The sequence below is a fragment of the Pinus tabuliformis genome, chromosome 5_2, assembly GCF_031772625.1.
Source record: "Pinus tabuliformis cultivar Carrire ecotype Pingquan chromosome 5_2, CPIR1, whole genome shotgun sequence".
NCBI classification, from domain to species: domain Eukaryota; kingdom Viridiplantae; phylum Streptophyta; class Pinopsida; order Pinales; family Pinaceae; genus Pinus; species Pinus tabuliformis.
This window is the reverse complement of record NC_142306.1, coordinates 842142783-842166517: the sequence shown is the minus strand read 5'-3', so window position 1 is coordinate 842166517 and position 23735 is coordinate 842142783.

Sequence of the window (23735 nt, the reverse complement as noted above, 5' to 3'; positions counted from 1 at the left end):
GAGGTGTCTTTACTTGCTGCTGTTGTGATGTCGGTTCTTGTGCTCGCTGCTCACGCTGTTTGATCCTGAATTGAGGTTGCTGCTGTCCACGGAAATTAGGATTTCAGATCTACGGTTCAGGCTTATCAAGTGTTAACCTTTCAATCATTTTTTCTACCTTGCGGAGCATCTAATCTGAGGTAGAAGCTTCTTCTTTTATTGAGACTCTCTTCTCAGCTTTCAATCTAGCTCTCTTGTCATTCAAAATTGCCTCAACACTAACGACAATTTTCTGCATTTTTTCTAAGGTAGCTGGATCTCTCTCTCTTAATTGATAAGCCATGTCCGGATCAAAACCATCCGGGAACTTAAGCAAGGCTGACTTTATAGATGGCCTTAAATCATTAGGAATTGCATCATAAACCGCATTGAATCTAATACAATAGTCTTGCACGGACTCAACAACATTCCGCTTGATCTTGGTATATTCAGAAGTGATTTGAAGAGAATCTTTCTTAACTTCCCAGCGATCCAAGAACTGTCTTTGAAGCTCTTCTAATGTGGGAATACTTCTAGATGTCAAAGCTCTGAACCATTTTCTTACCTCACCTGCAAAAGTCTGCACGAATAATCTCATGGTCATGTTTTTTGCATCAATCTCAGTTCAAAGAAATCCGTCATTTTGTCCACATGTTGCTGAGCCGTGGTTCCTTGAGGAGTGCCATCAAACAAAGGAATTTTACTCTGATAATCTGCGGGCATGTCACACAAAACTTGAGGCAGAACGAGAGGTGCAAATCGAGAAGCCATCACTCTTGGTGGATTTGCAATCGACCTTGGTGAAGTTGGAGGAGTGGGTGCAGCTGATGTATGAGGTGTATGAGGGGGGGTGTGCGGAGGAGAAGTGATTTTGGATGTAGAAGGAGTAGATGGAGATGAATTTACAACAGACTTTTGATCAGAGATAGTAGGCTACGGGGGAAGGGTGGGAATGAAGGGTGGTTCGGTAGGAATTCTTGAGGTGGGTGCCATTACGAAAGATCCGAGGGTTGCAGATGCAGCTTCTAGGAAATCAGTGATATTTTAAGCGTGAATTTCACTCTGAAGGTGTCTCAAGATAAAATTCTCAATTGATTTATTGTTTCTTTCAACTTCAAGAGCTGCAGCGAAGTCAGGATTTGGGACTATAGAACCAAGAGCACTTTCGGATTTGGTTTCAAACAATGACAATTCAAACTTTTCATCAAAATCAAGCTCTTCAAGATACTTAAAAATTGTAGGACATGAACGAGATTTAAACACGGGAGTCACAGAGCTCTCTTGACGAAGGAGTCTTGGAATCAGAATGGGATTTTCGTAAACAGGAGGGGGATCAGGATTCAGATTAGCTCTGGTATATCTCCTGGAAGCCAGTGTGATATTATTTCAAGAAATCAAAGGGACATAAACAACTTATTCAGCCTTTCAAATTCTAAACTTATCATCCAAAATCTTAGAATTCTCAGATGTACTGGGTTAATATGCAAGTCAATGTCACAATTACAAGCTAGACCGGAGATTGACTGAAGCAGCGTTTATCTACTTGCGCTAATGCAAAGCAAAAGCGTTCCGAAGGCTACCTGGCGTAACTTCAGGCTCTGTCTGGAGCTTATAAAACAAATGACATCAACAAGTAAACCATTTTCTCCCCAGTATGGTCGCCACTATGTTAGAGCCTAGATTTTCCTCAGGCTGAAAAGGCAAGGTTCTAGGTCCACATCAAACCACGCTCAGCCTCGTAGCTAGCCCTACGAGAACATGAGAGGGCTCTCTCCGGGTCAATTTCAGCGAAAGATAATTGATGGGGCTTGAGATGACTGATTTAACAACTGATCTTAGGCTAGGTATTAAGTGCAAGGTTTTGATTTGAGTTTTTGGGGGTTTTGTTGGAAAAAGGGACAGGCAAATTTTGGGTCCAGGGATGAGGCCAAATTTTTGCAGAGTTCAGGTAGGGGCAAGATAGGTAGTAGTTTTGATGCTTTGGATTGAATGAATGGGTGGATCAGACTGGTGAGGAGCCAAGGAGGGCAAGAGGGTCTCAAGAGTCCTCCTCAAACAAATGAAAACATGAAGAATTAAACAAAATATCTAGGCAGAGCATAGCAGTCCAATGAATTCTACCTTAATCACTCATTTGTTTAATTGCAGAAGACAAGAGAAGGGAAAATGATACACATAAACATCAGTGAACTTACAAATACATAGAGAAACACACCATCAAAACATAGAGCCACATGGATCCCAACAAGTGCTGCAAAACCCTGGTCTTTCCTTAGCCAAAAATACAGAGATAGAATGTACAATGATGTGCCAAGAAATCCGAAGTATCCAACCCTGAAAATGACTGAGAAATTACATGATATATGCAAGCCAAACCTATTCCCTTACCTCTAGGGGTCGAGCTCATCATTCTAGGAGCTGTTTGAATTAATTCTAAACAAGGAACTGAAATCTAGGTAGTCAAACAACTTACCCCTATATGCTAGGAAACTGATTCATTCATTTAATTTTCACCTTTTAGTGAATGAATCCCCTAGAACAAGTAAAAATGTGCCAATATTACATCATGGTTATCAAATTACATCATTCAAGGTCAAGAGTAACATCAAAAAGCAAAACTGGTCAAAACTGGGCGAATTTCTGAGCTGAACAGTGAAAAATAGGCAAAAATCCTCTATGCGTCGCGCTTGATTCTCTATGCGTCAGACCACTTTGGAGCTGATTTTGAGGCACTTTCCTAAGTCCAAATTGAGCCCAAGTATGCTTTTTGGAAATCCTGGCCTGTCTACTTTCCAAACCAAGTGGAATATTTGAATTTGGATGTCATTTTCCCCTCCAAAACTTCAATCTCCCAAGACTGCTTCCTCTGTGTCAAAATAGGGGCAGTGAGGTCAGTTTTTGAGTGTTTTTGACCTCTTGAGGACTCAAAACTTGCCCAAATTTCTTGGCCATGCAAAAAAAACCATAATTTATCATGAAAAATCTAGAAATGCAAATTTTTTTGGATTTGGAGCCCTCTAGCAAAAGCGAGCGCCACGTGGCGCGGCGCATAGGGAGAAAAAACTTGTTTTTTAGTGCAAAAATTTTCAAAATGCAAAATTTGCTCCAAATTTCTTGAAATTTGAGCTGGAGCTCCTCTATCAAATGTCATGCTGGGCTAAAGAGGCTTCATCCAAAATCTGAAGACGATCAAGCTCCTTTTGCCTCTTTTTCTTCCTTATTGCCTTCTTTAATTTTGCCTTTAAATTCCTGATTCATGCCTTGCAAACCTTGTTCCGTGCCATGTAGTGGAAAGCCATGTGTCTCAGCAATGCTTTGTCCCTATCAGCTTTGTCCAGCTGTCTCTCTAAGTGGATGTTGGCTCTTTCAAGCCAAGACTCCCGATCAGTGTTAATCTCTTGCTCAAGTGAAGTAAACTCTTGGGCAGCTTGACGATTCTCCCTGATGTTCTGTAATTCCATAATCGCCTGCTGATCTTCAAGCTGCTTGTTCCTCTGCTCTAAATACTATATAGTCCACTGGGCTCTATCCAAGTTGGTGGACAAGGCATCAATATCCGCCTGCTGCTCCTTGATGATCTGTCTAAGGTTTTCACTTTGTGGGCCCATGTCTGTATCGTCATCCTGAATGAGAATGAAGTCGGTCTCTCGTTCACCTGAAGGCCCCTCATCCTGCATTGGCCTCTTGCCTTTGTCCTATACCTGTGATGCTAATGGAGGAAGCAAGGCCCCTTCCACCCCGGGTGGAGATAACACTCGCTTCGCTGCTGCAAACAAATGTCTAGTGCCCCTCTGATATGTGATGAATACCGACACACTAGCGGTCTCATGGCACTCATACTGATGAGAAGGTCCACCTGTCTCATGCTTAACCTCTGATAATTCCTGTGAAGCTCTGAAGAAGTCAGGAGAGATGAAATCATCCCAAGTGATGCCCTGTAATCCAAGATGATGAACCACCAAAATCTTAATAAGAGAAAAATGATAAACACTGTTAAGTTGCTGCTGAGGGGTTTTGTGCTGCACAAGAGTGGTCATCCTCTCTATGTTCTGGAAAATGAAATACAGAATGTTCATCATCCGTACCCTAGTGAAATGCATGAACAAGTTGATGTGATAAGCATATAAACGAGAGAACCGTCCCTCACAGTTGAAATATTTCATGATTAATTTCATTAGTGGAGCATATTCATCTTTAAGATATCGGAATGGAAACACTCTCTTGAGATGCCTCAAGAAACCGCTTTTAATATATGGCTCATAATGCTGCCGATCAATCTTCTTCCTCTTGGTCCATGGTTCCCTAATGTTTGGTATGCCGGTTGCCAGTGAGACAGATTCTGGTGTAAGTGTGAAGGTGACACCAGCTAAGGTAGCCTGATCTCCATGTAAATGCAACACAAATAGACGAGCCAACTCATGATGAAATTGAACATTAGCAACTTTCTGACAAAACTCATAACATGACTGATGCTGGAAACAAAACATGGCAAGAGGGCAGGCCTGTAATTCAGTGAGGGTGATTGGTTCTTCTCTGATATGTCTGCCACCTCTATGAGGCCTCCGGGGTGCATGTTCCTCCATGGGTGAGTCACTTTGGGTCTCCATTTCATAATCATATGAATGCTCAGATGCCATGACTGTTGTTATTCAAACTGCCTTGGAGAAAACTGATTGTTGATATAAGAAACTGTATTGGACTGCTCTTTTGTGATGTGTTTAAACTCTGCCACCAAGGGGAAACAAATGAAACAAGGGACTGTTAGGAAGGGGAAATAATAGTAAGGGATTAGGGACTATTGGGATAGATTTGTTAGGGAAATATGGGAGAGGGTTTGGGATTTATGTGTGGGAATAGGGTTTAGGGTTTCACATTTAAAAGTTTGGGAAAGGGAATTTGGGATAGGGGTTTAGTAATTTTAGGGGATAGGGAACAATGAAATCAGGGGAAAAAATGGAATCAAGGAGAAAAGAAAATGATGGAAAAAGAATAAGCTTGGTGGCAAACAATTTTTGAAACCCTAGGCAGCAGCTTTTATTTGAGGAATTTAAGATGATAGGGTTTGATCATTTGTTTGGACACTCAACACATCAACCATCATAGCATAACTACCAAACTTTGATGAACAAGAGAAATGGAGCTCCACCTACTTGAAACAAAAGAAATTTGCACGTTTTTGGTGTTTGGAGGCCGTTCTGGAACTTTTCGGGCCAGTCAGCTGTGTGCGCTGCGCAGCTTGCCCAATGCGCTATGCCTTCCCGGTGCGCTGCACCCATGTTAATTTGCACTGAATGGTCGCGCCCAGTGCGCCGCGCCTCCCCAGTGCGCCACACCACCTACTCTATGCGCCGCGCCTGGTTTTGAACACAGCTTTGGCTTCAAACTTTACAATTTCACCCTCTCACCACTAGACTTCGACCCTCTTCGATCTCTTGGATGCAAATGAATTTTCTAAAACAATGAGAACATCTTATAGTGATGGATTTAATTTTTGTTTTTCACAAACCCACTTTGTAATGTTTTGACTTGGCACTTTTTTCAAAATTAATACAACTCTGTCTTTTTGTTTCCCCTTTGATTTTTTGGCTTGAATGATGAATCTTTTGGCTATTTTTGCAGGGATAGTGGCATGTCTTGACAAAGGAAGACCAGGGCTGTGCCTGGAGAATTCAACAACTGAAAAACTTTTGAAAATTACATGGCAATTTATTACAAAACGAAATGACGAATTTTCTTCAAAACAGAGTTTTGAAGAAAAGTCATAGTCGAGCATATAATGATGAAAATATTGAAAATGAGAACTTATTAAGGCCCTGCCTCATGATTCTGCTGGCATTGTTGGACATTGTTGAAGACAAAATTAACTAACCCTAGACCTAGTGACTGAAATGACTCTTGCTGATCAATAGACTAAAACAGGACTGTAAGTGATTTTAAAACTTGATTTTGATGAACAGACCTGAGCCAACAATGATAAGGCATGAGGGGTAATGAATGACAAGACCCTTCCGTCAGATTATGGCATGCCCCTAGCAGAATGCAGCTGAGTGAATTGAGCGAGACACCTAAAAATGAAATGCAATAAGAGAAATGATCTCTGACGGAGGGATGACCAGACCGACTCTAACAAGACAGACAGAATCAGCGAGAGCCAAACCTGAGTCGTAGAAACAATAATAGGACTAAAGCATTTTGACAAAGGGAAGATAATGTAGAATCTGAAGGAGGGTGGAATGGTGATGAAGCAAGGCTTTATAATGTTTCGAGTGAAAAAGAAACCAAGAGGCAGAAAGTCGAACTTCAAGGAGAGTTCAAGAAGATAAAACTCCCAATATTTTATGGTGAGGCCAAGGAGGCAACTGAGGCATGGATTATTAACATAAATAAGTATTTTCAGATCTATGAATATGATAATAATTTAAAATCCAGATTGGAAATTTACCAGTTACAAGGTAAAGCCACTTTGTGGTGGGAAGAAATCAACATTGTACGAGGAATTGAGGAACATGAAATAACTTGGGGTGACTTCCAAAAACATTTCAAGGATAAATACTTGACTGAACAATTTTATGATGAAAAAGAAAAAGAGTTTCATGATTTAAGATTAGGCCAGTTGACTATGGATGAATTTGTAACTAATTTTACATCCTTACTAAGATATGTTCCATATATTCGGGAGGAGAAAGCTAAAGTGCAGTGTTTCATCAGTAGTTTACCTATCTTCATGAAGGAGAAGCTAGAATTTGATAACCCCAAAACAATGGATGAGGCCATTTGAAAGGCCCGAATTTGCTATCAGCAAATGAATCAAAAGGGAGAAAGTGGTAGAAGTGAGATAAATAAGAAATGAAAGAAATTTTTTGAATACCAAAACTGCCAAGATTGCTAGTGGGAAAAATATACACCAAAAATAACAGACCAACTTCCCAAGGAAAATTCAGTAGAAATTTAGGGTACAAACTAATGTAGCAAGTAAACCAGAAGTCAGTCAGTAGAAAAAACCTCCTTTACAATGTTAGGGATGTGGGAGCCCCATTATTACAAGAATTGTCCTCATCATGTTCAGATAGAACAAGCTCCTAACATACAAGAAGCTTCAACAGTTGGAGAGGTGGCAAAGAATATACCAAGAATTAATGCAACCTTGGATGATAATTAAGTTGAATATCATTCCATAATGATAGAATTTGAAGGTAAAGTAGCTAATCATTCTATTTCTATTTTGATCTAGGTGCAAGCCTAAGTTATGTTAGTCCGAAGATAATAGAATTGTGTCATTTGAAAATGGTCAAGTTCAAAAACCCTTAGTTAGTGCAATTGGCTACTGGAGCCAAAAGAAGAGTGACCACTAAGGTGGAAAATTGTCCTATTGAAATAATGGGACAATAAATTAAGGTGGATTTAAACATGTTACCCTTAGGATCCTATGATGTGTTGATTGGAATGGACTAGTTAGAGAATCATTGGTCCTTGGTGAATTACAAGGATAAGAATGTTAGCTTCCTTGTTGAAAGAGGTAGTAGATAGGAGATTCAATGAGTAAAAGTAGCTATTAAATTATGACCTATTACTGATAACTAGTTAGGAAAATGAATTTGGAAAGGTTGTCAAATTTACGTCGTACAAGTGGGTTATACTAATTTTAAAGATAAGATTGTTTCCTTGGAAAAATTTCCAGTCATTGAATAGTTTACTGACATATTTCCGGAAGAGATACCTGGGCTACCACCTAAGCGAGACATCGATTTCACCATAGAGTTAATCCTGGGATCCACCCCTGTATCAAGAACTCCTTATCGTATGAGTATAACTTAGTTAACAAAACTCAAAATGTAACTACAAGAGCTCCTTGGTAAAGGCTACATCCACCCAAGTGTGTCACCTTGGGGAGCTCCTGTATTATTTACAAGAAAGAAGGATGGCACGCTACGATTATGTGTTGATTATAGACAATTAAATAAACTCACCATTAAAAATAAATACCCTCTACAAAGAATAGATGACCTATTTGATTAGGTTAGGGGTGCCAGTGTATTGTCAAAAATATATCTATGCTCAAGACATCATCAGATCCAAATAAAGGAAGAAGACATTTTTAAGATAATATTTCGGACTCGATGTGGTCATTATGAGTTTGTGGTTCTTCCCTTTGGGATTAGCAATGCCCCGACAAAATTTATGAGTATGATGAATGGTATATTCCATCCTTACTTGAATAAATTTGTTTTGATTTTTATTGATGATATTTTGATCTATTCCAAGAATTTGGAGGAGCATGAAAAACATTTAAGGATAGTATTACAAATATTACGAGATAACCAACTGTATGCTAAATACAACAAGTGTGATTTTTTCAAAGACCAGATCCAATACTTGGGACACATCATTTCGGCTAAGGGAATAATTGTGGATCCCAATAAAATCAAAAGTATCATGGATTTGTGTGTCCCAAAAAATGTTGCAGAAATTTGATCTTTCATGCGCCTAGTTGGATACTACTATCATTTTATAGGAGGGTTATCTAGAATTTCCTACCCTATGAATTCTCTACAGAAGAAGGGAAAGGCCTTTAAGTCCAAAAAAGAATGTCAATGAAGTTTTGAACATTTGAAACCTTTTTTTACCACAACCCCCGTATTAAAAGTGGCATATCCAAAGAAAGAGCTCACTGTTTGCACGAATGCTTGTAAAGAAGGTGTTGGAGGAATTTTGATGCAATAAGGTAGGGTCATAGCATAAAAATCACGCAAATTAAAATACCTTGAACAACGCTACTCCACTTATGAATTGGAACTCATTGTAGTAGTTCACGCCCTTAAGGTATGGTGACATTATTTATTGGGAAAGAAATTCCTCTTAAGGATTGAACACAATAGTTTGAAGAGTTTCTTTAGACAACCTAACTTAAATGCACGGCAAGCTAGGTGGACTACTTTCCTAAGAAAATTCGACTTTGACATAAGACATCTCAAGGGAAAAGAAAATCATGTGGCCGATGCACTAAGAAAAAAATTCCATTGTGTATGAGATTTCCTATAGTCAAATAGAATCATTTTTTCTGAAGAAATTAAGGAAGCTTCTCATACATATCTTGAATATAAATTCTTATGGCAATAGACCAACTAGGCACCAAACTATGGAAGACAAACTGATTATGGCATAAATGGTGATAATTTGTTGAATTTTAGAGGTAGGATATATGTTCCTAACCAAGCCTATATTAAACAATTTATGCTAGATGAAATTCATAGAACCCCGTATGCTACCCACCCTAGATATCAAAAGTAATTTTCTACAATTAAAAAGGATTACTTCTGGTCATGTATGAGGACAAATATTACTAAGTATTTGGCTAAATTCCTGGAGTGCCAACAAGTTAAGGCAGAACACCAACATCCTGCTCGTTTACTCCATCCACTACCTATACCTGAGTGAAAGTGGGATACAATTACTTTGGATTTGGTTACTGGTTTGCCTAGATCTAAGAAGCAGAATGATTCTATCATGGTGGCAGTGGACAAATTAAGGAAAAAGAATAAATCATTTTATACTAGTCAAATCTACATATAAAATTGTTGAAATTGCAGATATATTTATGAAGGAAATATTCTAGTTGCATGGTATACTAGGGGTAGTAATTTTAGATAGGGAAGTGAAATTTACCTCCACATTTTGGAAAGCCCTTTTTATGGGTTTAGGTACACAGATTTAGTTCAACACCACATACCACCCTTAGACTGATGGGCAGATTAAACGAGTTAATAAGGTGTTGGAGGATATGCTGAGAATGTATGTAATGCAAAAAACCAAAAAAGTGGGAGGAAAACCTCCACTTAGGTGAATTTTCATAAAATAATAGCTACCATGAATAATTGGGATTGAGTCCTTTTGAAGTGTTATATGGGAAAATATGTCGGATACCCATCAATTCGAACAATCATGAAGATAAATTGATACTAGGGCCTGATATGCTAGTCGAAATGGAGCAAGTAGTGATGAAAGTGCGACAAAATTTAAAAGTTTCCCAGAGTAGGAAAAAGGCTTATGCAGACAGAATAAGGACCTATAGGTATTTCCATGTAGGAGATAATGTTTACATACGATTAAGCCTAAAAGAAGTACAATGTAGTGGGGCAATTGTGTAAAATTAGCACCCCATGACTATGGACCTTTCCAGATCTTGGAAATGATTGGGCATGTGGTATACCAACTTGCATTACCTAGTCATATTCAGGTTCATAATTTGTTTCGCGTTTCATTAATGAAAAAAATAAATATATGGTCCTAGGCATGTGATTAATTGGCAAGATGTACAGGTAAAGGTTGGATTTGCAATTTGAAATGTGTAAATTTACATTATTATTAGTATGAACTGATGACAAGATATGATTGTGGCACAGGTCGAACCAAGTGGAGAGTTCCCGGTAGAGCCTTTGCGTATTCATGAGTAGAGAGAAATAATTTTACGGAGGTGAGCTATTACCTAGGTTAAAGTGCTTCCATTTCACTTTAGCCCGGAAGAGGCCACCTGAGAAGATGAAGAATTTATGAAAATGTCATATCCTAACCTATTCCCAAGGGTTGGACCAAACACTGAGGATGGTGTTTCGCACAAGGGGAAGAAGATGTGACACCCCCCCATTGATGTGAATATTTACTCTGGTTTACTTTTACTTTTACTTTATTTACAAGACTTAATGATTCATGGCTTAGTGAAAGGAGCTTGGAGAAACTTTATGATTAAAAGATAATATTGATTTGGTAAATAGATAATGTTATGTTTTGAAAGTCATGGGAAAAGACCAAGAAAATAAATTTCAAACATCTAGAAAGTTAGACACAATTACCCTTCTTTCTCTCTCCTTAGGGATGGAAAACCCCCATCTTAGTGGGAAAAATTCGAGGATGGAAAACGAAGGTTGGAGGATAGAGAGAAAAATGATTTGGACTGATACCTTTCATAGCACAATGTGAAGGTTGAAAAGAAGTTGTTAGGCTAAGGTGTTCTTGAGCGGGACATAGAGCCAGTGGAACCCTTGGAAAGATCCTTGAGTGATGAAATATGGACTGGACTGGTGTAGTCTTGAGGTTAAGAAAGTAAGATAACTCAAAGATTTGGTTTCTAAACTACCTAGAAGAGAGGAAGCTCAGGGGGGAGATTGGACATCATTTTCATTCTCATGGTTGGGTGGTGTGGTCTTGCTGGTCGACTCTCATTACAATAGAGACATAATATAGATAAGTATCTCTGCATTTTTTTTCTTTTCTTAATTGTGTCTAGAAGAATTTTGAGTTACAAGTGTATCTGAGAGAATGGGTATTTTTAAATAACAACTTGAATCTTGTATCATGTATGTAGTATGAATTGAGAACATGGTATTAAATTACTAAGTTTCGTAGAGTAATGGAATTCTTCTTAGTTATGAGGAAAAGTTTTCTATATATGTTTAGTTATCTTTTTTTTGCTAAGGCAAGAGCGGATCCTTCTTATTCAATTAAAAAAAGAGAAATAGTGTACAAACAGCTACCTCGACAGTGGGGCTCACCAAAAAGACAGGCCCACCCTAATCCATGGTAGCAAGACAACAAATTGAACCTAGGGACACAATCCACCGAAACAAACCAGCAGTCCAAAACTGACCATTGGATCCTCAGCTAAAGATCTAGCAGATGAAAAACATATTGGGTGGCCAACAAGCTCACCTTTTAATAAACACATCAGACCCGACAAACCCTGTAAACCATAATTTATAATCATATCGGGTCCATTTTTGGCATAACCGGCGATCACTTTTACTGCCTGAAAGCCACCATTTGCAAGCGATTCATGCAAACAGCTCGAAACATAACCATTATATCGGTCCCACCAAAATGGACGTTCAATACTGGCCATGGAATGCCCTCGCTTGATCCAACGGTTAGGGATCATATCGCGCAAACTAAAAGCACCGATAGTTAGCGCGCAATGAGGGCAATATTTCCTCCTCACCCTAAGTGACGTGTTGCGTGGTGAGTGGAATCGATCTTGATTGTGAAAAACTGCTTCCGGCCTAAAGAGCATGTGATAAACCGGAAACCACCCCGAGGGCAGTAAAACGATCACAGGAATACAAGCGGGGGTTTTGCGCCTGCTAAGAAAATCTGGATTCCGGTGTAAGGGCTAAAGGAAGATGAAGATCCCTCCTTCCAGCCATCCCTCTGAGACTGCTGGTTTGTTGTTACCTGGGTTAAGGAGGGCGTCATAGACCTGCATCCTAAAAAGGACCTCACATATGTCATAACATTTCATAATGAATCCAGATCGACGAGACCCCGTCTATGTGGCTCTGTTTTGGAAATTCTGTCTCTTGAATTTTCCTGATGTTGCTGTCAGTCGCTGATGGCCCTGGATGAGCATCCCTCCTTCAACCTATCATTCGTTATCTCCTCCCACCAGTAGCACAAGTCGGTATGCTTGTTTCATACCCCCTCATTTGCAAGCCAGTCTGCAACTTTGTTGGCTTCCTTGCGAACATGCACCAACCTAAGAGTTCTCAGCCTTCGTAGGTGCACTTGGATTCTTTGGTAGACTTGCAAAAGCCACAATTGTTCTGAGATTTTCTCCGGAGTAGCGCCAAAATTTATCCTCTTCACTGAGTTAATGACTAATTCCGAGTCAGCCTCAATGATGACATTGTGAATGTTGTGCTTGAGCAGTATTTCCAGGCATAATTCCATCGCCATGAGCTCAGCCATATTGTTGGTTGCTTTTCCTAGATAATTTTGGAAGATGACTTGTATGTTTCCTTCCTCATCCCTCAATACCCCTCCATAACCAGCTTCGCCCGGATTCCATTTTGAAGCCCCATCTATGTTAAATTTTAAAAAGCCATGAGAAGGAGGTTGCCAAGAAGACTTGTCTGCTTATTAATTTGCATAGAACCCTGAGGGGGATGAACCTTGAGCTCTAACTTCTCCAAAATTCTGGCCTCTCTTTGACCGATGGGTTTACCAGTAGCTGCACCTCCCAGGATATGAACAGTCTCTTTGAGTTGTTTAAGGATTAGCTTAAGGATGCTGCTCATCGGACTCGTTTTCTCCTTGAAAATCTTGTTGTTGCGCTCCTTCCAGACATTCCAGATTATGACTCATGGGGTCAGCATCTAGGCGGAGTTAATGATCTCATTGTCTGAAAAAAAATTCCACCAATTCTTCAACGTAGTAGTGATGTCATTAACATTTCTGTCTGTCTGCTCAAAGACTTCTTCAACCCAATTCCAAAGTATTGCAGTGAAAGTGCATCTATTCAGTAAATGATTTGTAGTTTCTTTTTGTTGTCTACATAAGTGACATCTTGAGGGGCCAACAAAGCCTCTTTTTCTTAGGTTATCCCATGTCAGAATCTTGCCCTATTGAACTAGCCACTTGAGCAGTTTTACTTTCATCCAATGAGGATTTTCCCAGATTTCTTTCCACATCTTGTCAATGTTTTGAAGGTTAAGCCCTGCATCTATTCTTTTGGCTTCCTTAAGGTTGAAGAGACCTGTCTTGCTTTTCCCCATCTTAGTTGATCGTTCAAGTTTGAGTTCAAGATTTGTCTCTTGTCTAAAAGACCTTGAAGGGCTATAGCTTGAGTATGCAGCATGCCCATTCCACTGTAATCTGGAAGTTTCCAAGTTCTCCATTTCCCATCATTCCTTGATTGGTCCCAATAGTCACTTACCCACCTTAGTCCTTTGTTGATGGTATCGGTGTGAATGTCTACTAATTCTTCACTTTGGAGATTGTCCTCCTGCTGCCAATTGTCCTCCCAGAACCAAGCCAGGTTCCCATTTCTAATCTCCCAGAAACTATGGTTTTGGACTAGGGCCCTGTTTTCCCATGCCCTATTCCAAATTGCAGAACCTTTTACTTGTCCTGTCATTCCTATTAGATTTTTCTCCTGTCATTCGCTAGCAGATTTGTGCTTCGAGAGTTTTTCACAGGAGGCTTGTATTTCTTTCAGCCATCTCCACCAGATTTTGGCACCAAGAAATCTATTCAGAATTCTTGGGTCAGGAAGACCCAAGCCACCATGGGACTTAGGTTTACATACTCTGTCCCATACCACAAGGGACCATTTCTTCTTTTCTTCACCTTTCCCCCAGAGAAAGTCTCTCTGAATGTTTCTTATATTGGTCATTACACCGGCTGGTGTTGGAATGGCAGATAGCATATAGATAGGGATACTTTGGAGGACAACCTTAGTGAGAATCAGTCTCCCTGCTAGATTTAGTGCTCTGTTTGTCCATTTGCTGATTTTATCTTTTAGCTTATTAAGAATAGGCTCCCAGATATCCTTGTGAAGCGGTTTGTCAGCGAGAGGGATTCCCAGGTACTTCACAGGCAGTGACTCCCTTTGAAAGCCCAGAATTCTGGAAATATTTCTTTGAATTGAAATATCTGCATTGAAAAAGAAAACCTTTGATTTAGTGAGACTTACCTCTGTGCCTGCTGCCCTAGCAAACTCACTCAGAATTTGTTTGAATTCTTTTGCTTCCTTGACAGTGGGTGTGCCTTGAAGCATAATGTCATCTACAAATTGATGATGTGTCACCGTGTCCCCACCTTGAGTGAGTCTCAGACCCTGAATTCTCCCTTCCTCCTTAGTAGCTCTAATAGCTCTTCCTAACCCTTCCATCATTAGAATGAAAAGGAAAGGAGAAAGAGGATCTCCTTGCCTGAGACCTCTAGAAGGCTTGAAGGTTTTGGAAGGAGTGCCATTGAGAAGAATAGAACAACTGGTTGTGGTAACTAGCGCCATAACCCATTTAATCCAATTGTAATCAAAGCCATAGGCTTTTAAAATTGTTCTTATGTATGACTAGCTAAGTTTGTCATAGGCCTTTGCTATGTCCAGCTGCATTATCATTCCTACCTATTTGTTGGTAATGAGTGAATGAACCGTTAATGCGCTTGAATTATATTATCTAGAATTTGTCTTTCTTCCACATAGCCTATTTGTTCCTCTGACACTAGGGTTGGGAGGAGAGGTTTGAGACGGTTGGCAATCACTTTGGATACAATTTTGTATATCACATTGCATAATGATATAGGTCAAAATCTGTCTGGAGAGGTGGCCTTCTCCTATTTGGGGATTAAGGCTATGAAAGAATCATTGAGTTCCTTTAAGACTTTCTTAAATCTTCGAGAGTCCTCCACGACCTCCAGGATGTCCTGTTTCACTATCCTCCAAAAAGCTTTGAGAAAGTCCACATTAAAGCCATCCGAGCCTAGTGCTTTCCCATTTTGCATCTCTTTCACGGCTTCCTCAATTTCTTCCTCTGTTACTGGTCTATTGAGATTGAAATTATCTTCTCAGGTAGCCAATTTAGGGATGTACTTAATGAATTTTTGCGTAAACTGGTATCTATCTTTCGAGGTTTCCTCAACAATTTTCTGAAAATACTGGAGTAGAACCTTCTCCATCTCTTCATGAATGTTTCTCTCTATTCCATGCTGATCTGTAAGTTTCACAATTATATTGTTGTTTCGGTGACCTATGGTGGATATGTGAAAGAATTTGGTGTTTCTCTCCCCTTCTTTAATCCATTGTACTCTGGATTTCTGTCTCCAGAGTATTTCCTCTTGAAGGCATCTGTTGTCCGACTCCTGCTGGAGTGACTCTGCCATCTCTTTCCTTTCATCTGTATAGCCTTCTATGATAAGAATATGGTTTATTTCCTTTAGTTTCTTTTCCACCTCTCCTTTAGCTTTGAAGATGTTACCAAATTCCTTTTTATTCCACTCTTTGAGTTTACCTTTAATGTGTTTGAGCCTGTAGAGAAGAAGGAACATCTTTGTACCTTGAAGGTGAAGCTCTTCCTTCCACCATTTCTCAATGTTTGTGAGGAAGTCTGAATGTGTGAGCCAAGCATTCTCAAACCCGAAGGGGGTGTTCCTTGGTTTGCCAAAAAGGGAAGCTTCCAATTGGATAGGCCAATGATCTGAACCCCCAAAAGGTAGTATGAGTGCAATAATGTTGCTTCCCCTCAGGATAAGTTCCTCTGAAACCATAAATCTGTCCAATTTTGAGGCCACTTGGGTAGGGCCCCCTCTTTTGTTATTCCAAGTGAAGATTCCATTGCTTGTTTCCATATCAACCAATTTCATATTGGTGATGAAGTTTTGGAAGGCAATTGAGTCTCTACCAAGTATTCTAGTCCCTCCTTTCTTCTCCATGAGTGATCTTGTTATGTTAAAATCACCTCCAAGAATCCAGGGTAGAGCTGGGTATCTCTTTTTCATATCCTCCAGTGTTGTGAGGAGTCAAAGTTTGTCCTCCATTGGTTGCGGACCATGGACATTGGTGATCATGTAACATTGTCTGTCACCCACCGGTTGGAAAATCAGAGAAAGGTGATATCTGGATGCCTCCGCGTCAATCACACCAAATTTCTGTGGATCCTAGAGAGTGAGAATCCCACTAGCAGATTTATTTGCCTTAACTTCAAGGTATTCATATCTATTTACCCATTTGCTATGTTTCTTGTGGATCCTCTCCATTGAGCATTTTGTTTCTTGTATGAATACTATGTCAGGTTTTTCCTCTCTGATCCTGTTGCCTAGATTCCTCTGTTTTCTTCTGCTCCCTAGTCCTCTAATGTTCCAGGTTGTGATTTTCATTGAGGTGGGGTTTTAAAGGAGTAACTAGAAAGGTCTTTCATCCTTCCTGAATCAATCATGAGTTTGCCACATTCTAGTAGTAGTTCTTTCTATCTTTCTTCCCCTCCTCTTGCCTGGATTCTTTGTTAGTTTTCCTGTTATTAATCCCATTGAGGAAGTCCCTTTGTTTTCCTGGTTGTCATGTCCTCTTTTGACTCCTGCAGCTGTTTGATGTGCCTTGTTAAGGAATATCTGTTGGACCTTGTCCACGTCCTCCTAAGGGATGGAGTTTATTCCCAGGTTGCCTCCCTGTTCTAGAAACTTTTCCAGCTCTAGGTTCTCCCTTTCCAGGATCTCCTGTAAATCTTGGTCCTCTGTACCACTTTCACTTTGAGTCATTTCCTGGTCTTTTTCTATTTCCATGGTACTCAAAGGGTCTATCGTGTGTTCATTTTGTTCCTGAGTGTACTCCATGCTGGTCTCTTTTTCTTTCCCCCTTGCTGTCTGATTCTCTGTACTCTCTTTATCCCCTCCATCAACTTCTTTTTCTCCTGAGATCTCAAAACTATTGTAACGTTTTGTTTTATCATTCACACTAGGGTTCTTTTGTGTCTTCCTTCCTCCTCCTTTTCCTCCTACTTTGGTGAAACCTGTATGGTCTTTTCCTTTGTTGGTATTTAGGTTTTCCTCCCTTCTATTGATAGGACAGTCTCTGGATAGATGCCCATGCTCATGACATTTGTGACATCTGAACGGGATATGTTCATAGTCAACTGCTTGAACCCATTCCTCATCATAGACTTCTAGAATGACCTCATCTGGAAGGGCTCCTGATAGGTCCATCTCCACACATATACAGGCATAGGATGTATATTTTCCCCTTAGAGTTTCCTCTGAAATTTTTAAGAAATGACCTAATTTATTGCCTATAGCTTTTAAAGACTCTGGCATCTAGTAATCTAAAGATAAGGAGTATAGTCGAATCCATACCGATACCGAAGTGAAGGTTTCTCGTTCTGGCACAAAGTTCATCGTCCATGGCCGCATATAGAGACCAGCAGTTGCAAAGAAGTATGGCCCTCCTTCAAAAATTTTGTCTTTGTCTTCCATGTTCGTAAACACCACAGTGAAAAATCCTTTGGATCCAAGATGTATATTTAACTCCCCCTTTGGTTTCCAGTTGTATTTTATCCAGGTGTACAACGCTTTCTCTGATGACCAAATTCCCATAAATTTGCATATGATGGCATAGTTAGCCATGCGATCCCTGTGCACTTGCAGAGCTGGATCGTTCAGAATAACCCGAGGTTTAGTTATGGTCTTGCATTCACAAGGCCCCATCTTAGCTCTGTTCTCTGATCCTTGACCTCTGTCTTCCTCTTTCTCCTCCTGACGGTCTTCTTCGTGGGCCCCTTGATCTGCATTGGTTTTTTTGCCTTTCGCCTTCTGAGTTTCTGTGTTTTTGGCCTTAACCTCCAAGGGCTGTGGAGGTTTGTTCTTTTTCCCTCCTCTTCCTCTGTTTGCTACCATATTACTGTAGGAGGGAGTGGAGCTCCCTCCTCCCTGTGTCTCCATGGATGCTTGGTGCACTTTGTCACTTGCTTCATAAAACCCTAGAACCAGAGCTACCGCCTTAGTGTTTAAAATCACTCCAATATCTATATATGTTCAGCTATCGGTTAGCCTATTTATTAACAGAATGAAATCTGGAGTTATAATTTTGCATAAAAGCAAATAGTAAATTCTGAGAAAAGTAGTTACGAGCAAGAGTCTAAATGTATATGTAAGAAATGTATCAAGAATAGAACATAATCCTTGAATTTTGAAAGGAAATTTTGTACAAAACCAACAAGGTGTTCTAGTTAATCCCTAGGGATGGAAAGCTCAAGGCTTGACAAGGGAAGTCCATAACTGAAGTGGAAATGGTAAGTAAAAACACCCTAAGGACGATCAACAGGTCCTAGGAGGAAACCCAGGTCCCACTTACAGCCGGGAGTTGACAACAATTAACATAAACTAAACTGAATTCAAATTCTGATAACAAGGTATAAAACTTAAGTACAGTCATAGTAGCAAGACGATGTGTTGGGCTCGCATTAACTGAAAAGAAAATAAACCAAACTACTAGAAGTACCTTAATCATACAGTGCCAACGACCAATATATATGCATAATATATATACGGAATATCAAAAAAATTATGGAAGGAACTTTTTACAGCAAACAACCATAATACTTCTAGAAACAAAAAAACCAAACAAAATTAATATTGCATGTCAAACAATTCTTTTCATTGAATCTCTGAGATTTCATAATAGGAATAGAAGGACCAAATTCATAATCAAATTTGGTTCTTAACTTGTAATTCAAATCCAAATAAGAAAGGATGATATTGTTCGAGAAGGAGTTCCAAAATTAACCCCATGAGGGTTACTGTCACAACATAAATATTTCCTTAAAAAAAAACTACAACCAGATTTAAGTTGAGAAACGCCCTATCTAGAATGCGGGAAAATGTACACAATAAACTAACGGTGACTACATAACCATAACAGTGTTGAAGAGTGGCAACACAAGAACTCAATAGCACTCTCAAGAATTACAATTAAGAAAGGAAACCTTCGACGTATAGGATGACCCAATCATCTTTTGTGAAAAGTAAATAAAACCCCAAATTCTTGAAAAGGGTTTGTGAGAGGGAGAGAGCCCTTGTACGAGACACAAGAAGGAAGAGAACCTGGAAAGAAAGGGTTGAAACAGGATGAGAACTTGAGGTCAATTCTAGATGTAACCCTCTACTAAGGAACCTGAAAGATATGGTATGAGACCTACCCTACAACCAAAAAAAAACCCAATAGTAAAACTAGGATTTCAACCTAGAGAAAAGGCATAATAAAGAATTGAAGGCATGGCACAACTTTGAACCCTGCAGCAAAATAATCATCCCTCTAACACAAGATGTATGGGTAAGGAAAACAAACGAGAAGAATTCATAAAAATCTAAATACATGTAGCATCACCTTTATTATCTTCCATCCCTCACTGGCTCAAAGAGGGCCACAAACTCCAAGGATACCTACAAGGGTAGTGAGGATAGCAGGAAATAAAATTCATTGGGAGGAAGAAGATAACATAAACCATGACAAGAAATTGTGTCAAGTTGTGGTAATAACATAACAGGCATAGGGTTACCTGCAATCCATATCGACAAGGTGATCAGAAGCTTTGGTAACCTGAGAGCAGGTTGCATAACCAGAAGCCCTAGTGGCGACTATCAGAATGACAGGTTGCCCTCGAAGCTGGGGTGAGTCGGTTACCATAACCGAACCCTTGTTTTTCCCTCATAGGATTTATCTTTGCACAGATGGATGATGGATGCAAATCCAGGTATTGAAATGTAATAAGTAGTACAACCATAGCATAAAAATATGCATTGTAATTAATTTTATATAGTTTCTTACTTGGACGCAATCTATAGTTAAACAAGATTTCGTCATGGAGCGCTGAGGACACTAACTATGGTCAAATCCAACCCGAGATTGATAATGAATGTATATATTTAAAGGTTGACTGCATTGTTTTGACATTCAACACCTATGTATATAGGTTAACTACATCAATTTGCTAGTTGTGTAACTTTTAAATACAAGCATACTGAATATGATTAAGTTTTCCAAATATACTTCATTCGTAATTATTCCATTAAAAATATAATAGCTTAATAAAAGAAGTAAAAAGGAAATTTTTTATTAAGTGGTCTCGAGCATATCACATATAACTTAAAAGTTATTGTTATATTCTCAAGCAGTTGTTTATTTTCATTGTATTACAACTGATTTAATAAACCAATCATCTGAAAATTCCAACAATTGAATTTTTACCACTAAAAATTATGTCTTTCTTCTTTTATTTTTTAGAGTATTGCAACTTACCAAAGACCAAAGAAACCAGGATAATAGTAAAAAACTGAGAAAAAACCCAAGTTGGAAAAGTGAAATGTATAAAATACTCAATAAATTTGTGTTTAGTTAATATATCAACTTAATTTTATATAGTTTTATTATACTTAGTTAATACATCTTTATTCAATTTTAAATAATTGTTGTGTTGTGTTTTGTGTAATTTCAATTTTTTTTTAAGACATTAATAGTGTCAATCTCCTTTTTACTCAACTTGAAAATCATGTTACTCCACCATATCCAAAAAAAAATAATAACTTTGCAGACTGACCATGATCATGTGTAAAATAAGACTTTTATTCTTATTAATTTAAATAAAAAGTATAATAAGAGAGATATAGTCAAAAGTGCTTCCTGATGGGTAGAATGATGATTATCTTTTGTCTAATATTTTAAGGCCCTTTTGCGAACGTGGTTTTATGAATACAAAATGCAATGGTGATTTGATTTTCATTGTAGTCTGAAAATTTAACATGGATATTTCCGGTGTAATCTATAAAAAGTAGTGTGTATCTTTGCAAGGTAATTTGTCAACTAAGTGTTGTTTTGAAATAAAAGCATATGATTTTGCAATTCTGATTACCCCATTATTTGTTTTGGCTATTGAAAAAAGGTATATTTTTAAAAGAGGAAACTGGTTAATAATTTTTAGTTATAATAGTGAAAATGTAATTGATTTGCCAAGTAATATTTTATATATTTCTCTATTTTATATAGTTAACGATCCAAAATGTGATCTTTGTTTTCATATCATGGAAGTCAAATAGCTTGTTGTGAGATTTTTTTGAATGAACTCTAATGAAACAAAGTTTAAAGTATTTAAAAATAAATAAAATTATATGCACAAAATTAATTTATACAAAAAATAATGACATGTGACATGTTATTATCTGGCTTTTATTTAAAAGTCTTATATAAATTTATGATTTAGTTGACTAAATGTTAGATATAGTTATTTAGGTTATGTTGATGGGTGTTGAAGGCATGGTTTAAGTAAAAAACAAGGTTGGTAACTTGATCAAATTTGGCCAAATGATGCTGGTTGAATTTTTCTGAAATAAATCTTATATATATTTCTATTAGTTATATTTATCTTTCTATATATATGTTGCTATGCTATGGTAGGTTAAATTGATCTTTTTGACATGTTTTAGCAGTTCACCAATTGTGAGTCAAGTGGGTGTGATACTTTAATGGTGATTTTAGTGATTTTTAATGAAGGAATGAACAATGAAAACGAGGAAAATAATGGATAGTCCTACTTCCTTTACCTTCTGAAAGGAATAAGCTATACCTGTAATTTTTTTATTGGCGGCTGGCCTGATTTCAATTGATGTGACTCCCTCACTGGCGATCGTCAACCCTTCTAGAGTTTCCCTACCACCGTTTATCCCATCCCATTCATACTTACCTTGGGTATTGCTCCCTCCAAATAAACTTGACCCAAAACAACATCTTGGCTAGGCTCCACAAAAGTCACTCATTCATTGTTAACTGTGCCCATCGCCATGTTGGTGACTGATGGGGCTCAGCATCCGATCTGATGACCCACATACATCGAGGGAGTCTCGTCACGTTGGATAATATAGGTTAACAGGTCCAAGTACAGTGATTTGATATATGATGATTAGGGATTTAAGGTAGATTTGATGGTGGACCAAGTTTTTATCCATTTGGATTAACTTCGAATTTATTTTGAAATGGGACAGTGTAATTCTTTATTGGGCTTATTTTTATTTGATAAGATAAAATTTTACTTTCATTGGCTTTGTGTTTACACGAGATTTATTTATTTTGGTAAAATTAGACTGGTAAAGTTTTTTGAAGTGGGATTTAAAAATGGTAAATTTAGATTTTGGTTTTGACATTTTTTAAGATTTATTTTATTTTGATTTAGTTTCAAAGATTTTGAATATAATTATTTATGTTAAAAGGTTTTGAGGATAATTAGTATGTATTTAATGATTAGGTAGTGGGTGTAGATTTGGTGTTTTATCAAGTTTTTATTTATCTTAATTAAATGGACTATTTTCTAATTTAAAATTGGGATAATTTATTATATATATATATATATATATATATATATATATATATATATATAATTTGTGATAATGGCATTTTTTTAATTAATTAAAATTCTAAAAGAGTTATATATCTATATTTTTATAGCTTTAGAGAGGTTACATTATTTTTTCTTTTAGTCAAAATTTTGATTTTTAATTAGTTTCGAAATTTAAAAAAAAATCTATTAAAGTTTTAAGAAAAAAAAATATTATGCTCAATATTTTGAAAATCAAAAATTAATTTTGAATTTTTTGAAATTAAATTATTATTTTCTAATTGGTTCATTTCTATGAAATGACTAATTTGATGAGGTTTAAAATTAAAATATCATATGAAAAAAATTATTTAAAAAAAAAATCACCATTTCACCAAGTGACATAACAATTAATAAACAATACACCTATCATATCATTAATATCATTAAAATCTTATTGTCTACTCAAACTCAAGTGATGATTTGTGTGAAGAGGTGTCAGAGTAGTCCTTGTCTCATGATGTAATGAACAATATAGAGGGAAAGCTTTATTTACCATGCTATTGATCCATAAATGTGCGGGGCAGTATATGCCCATCGCTGGATCGAAATGGATAATGTACTTGTTTCGATCCAACAGTGGACATATACTGCCCCTGCGCATTTATAGACCGATAACATAGTAAATAAGGCTTGTGAATACAGAGTGCCATGCCAAGTGACAATTTGTGTAAAGAGGTGTTCCTCGTCTCATGATGTCATGAACAATATAGAGTGTCATGCCAAGTGACGATTTGTGTGAAGAGGTGTCAAAGTAGTCCTCATCTCAAAATGTCATGAACAATACAGAGTGCCATGCCAATTCACTTGGTCTAAATTGGTTAACAAGATGTCATGAACAATACAGTGTGTCATGCCAATTGACTTGGTCTAAATTGGTTAACATTTGGACTGAAATAATAAAATTTGTTATTTTACAAATATTTCTATACACTTATTGGAAGACCGTTGCCAGTAATTTTATCATTTTATGAATTAAAAGTTTAAAGTCGCTATGTAATATTTTTATTTTTAATTAAAATAATACGATTTTTATTT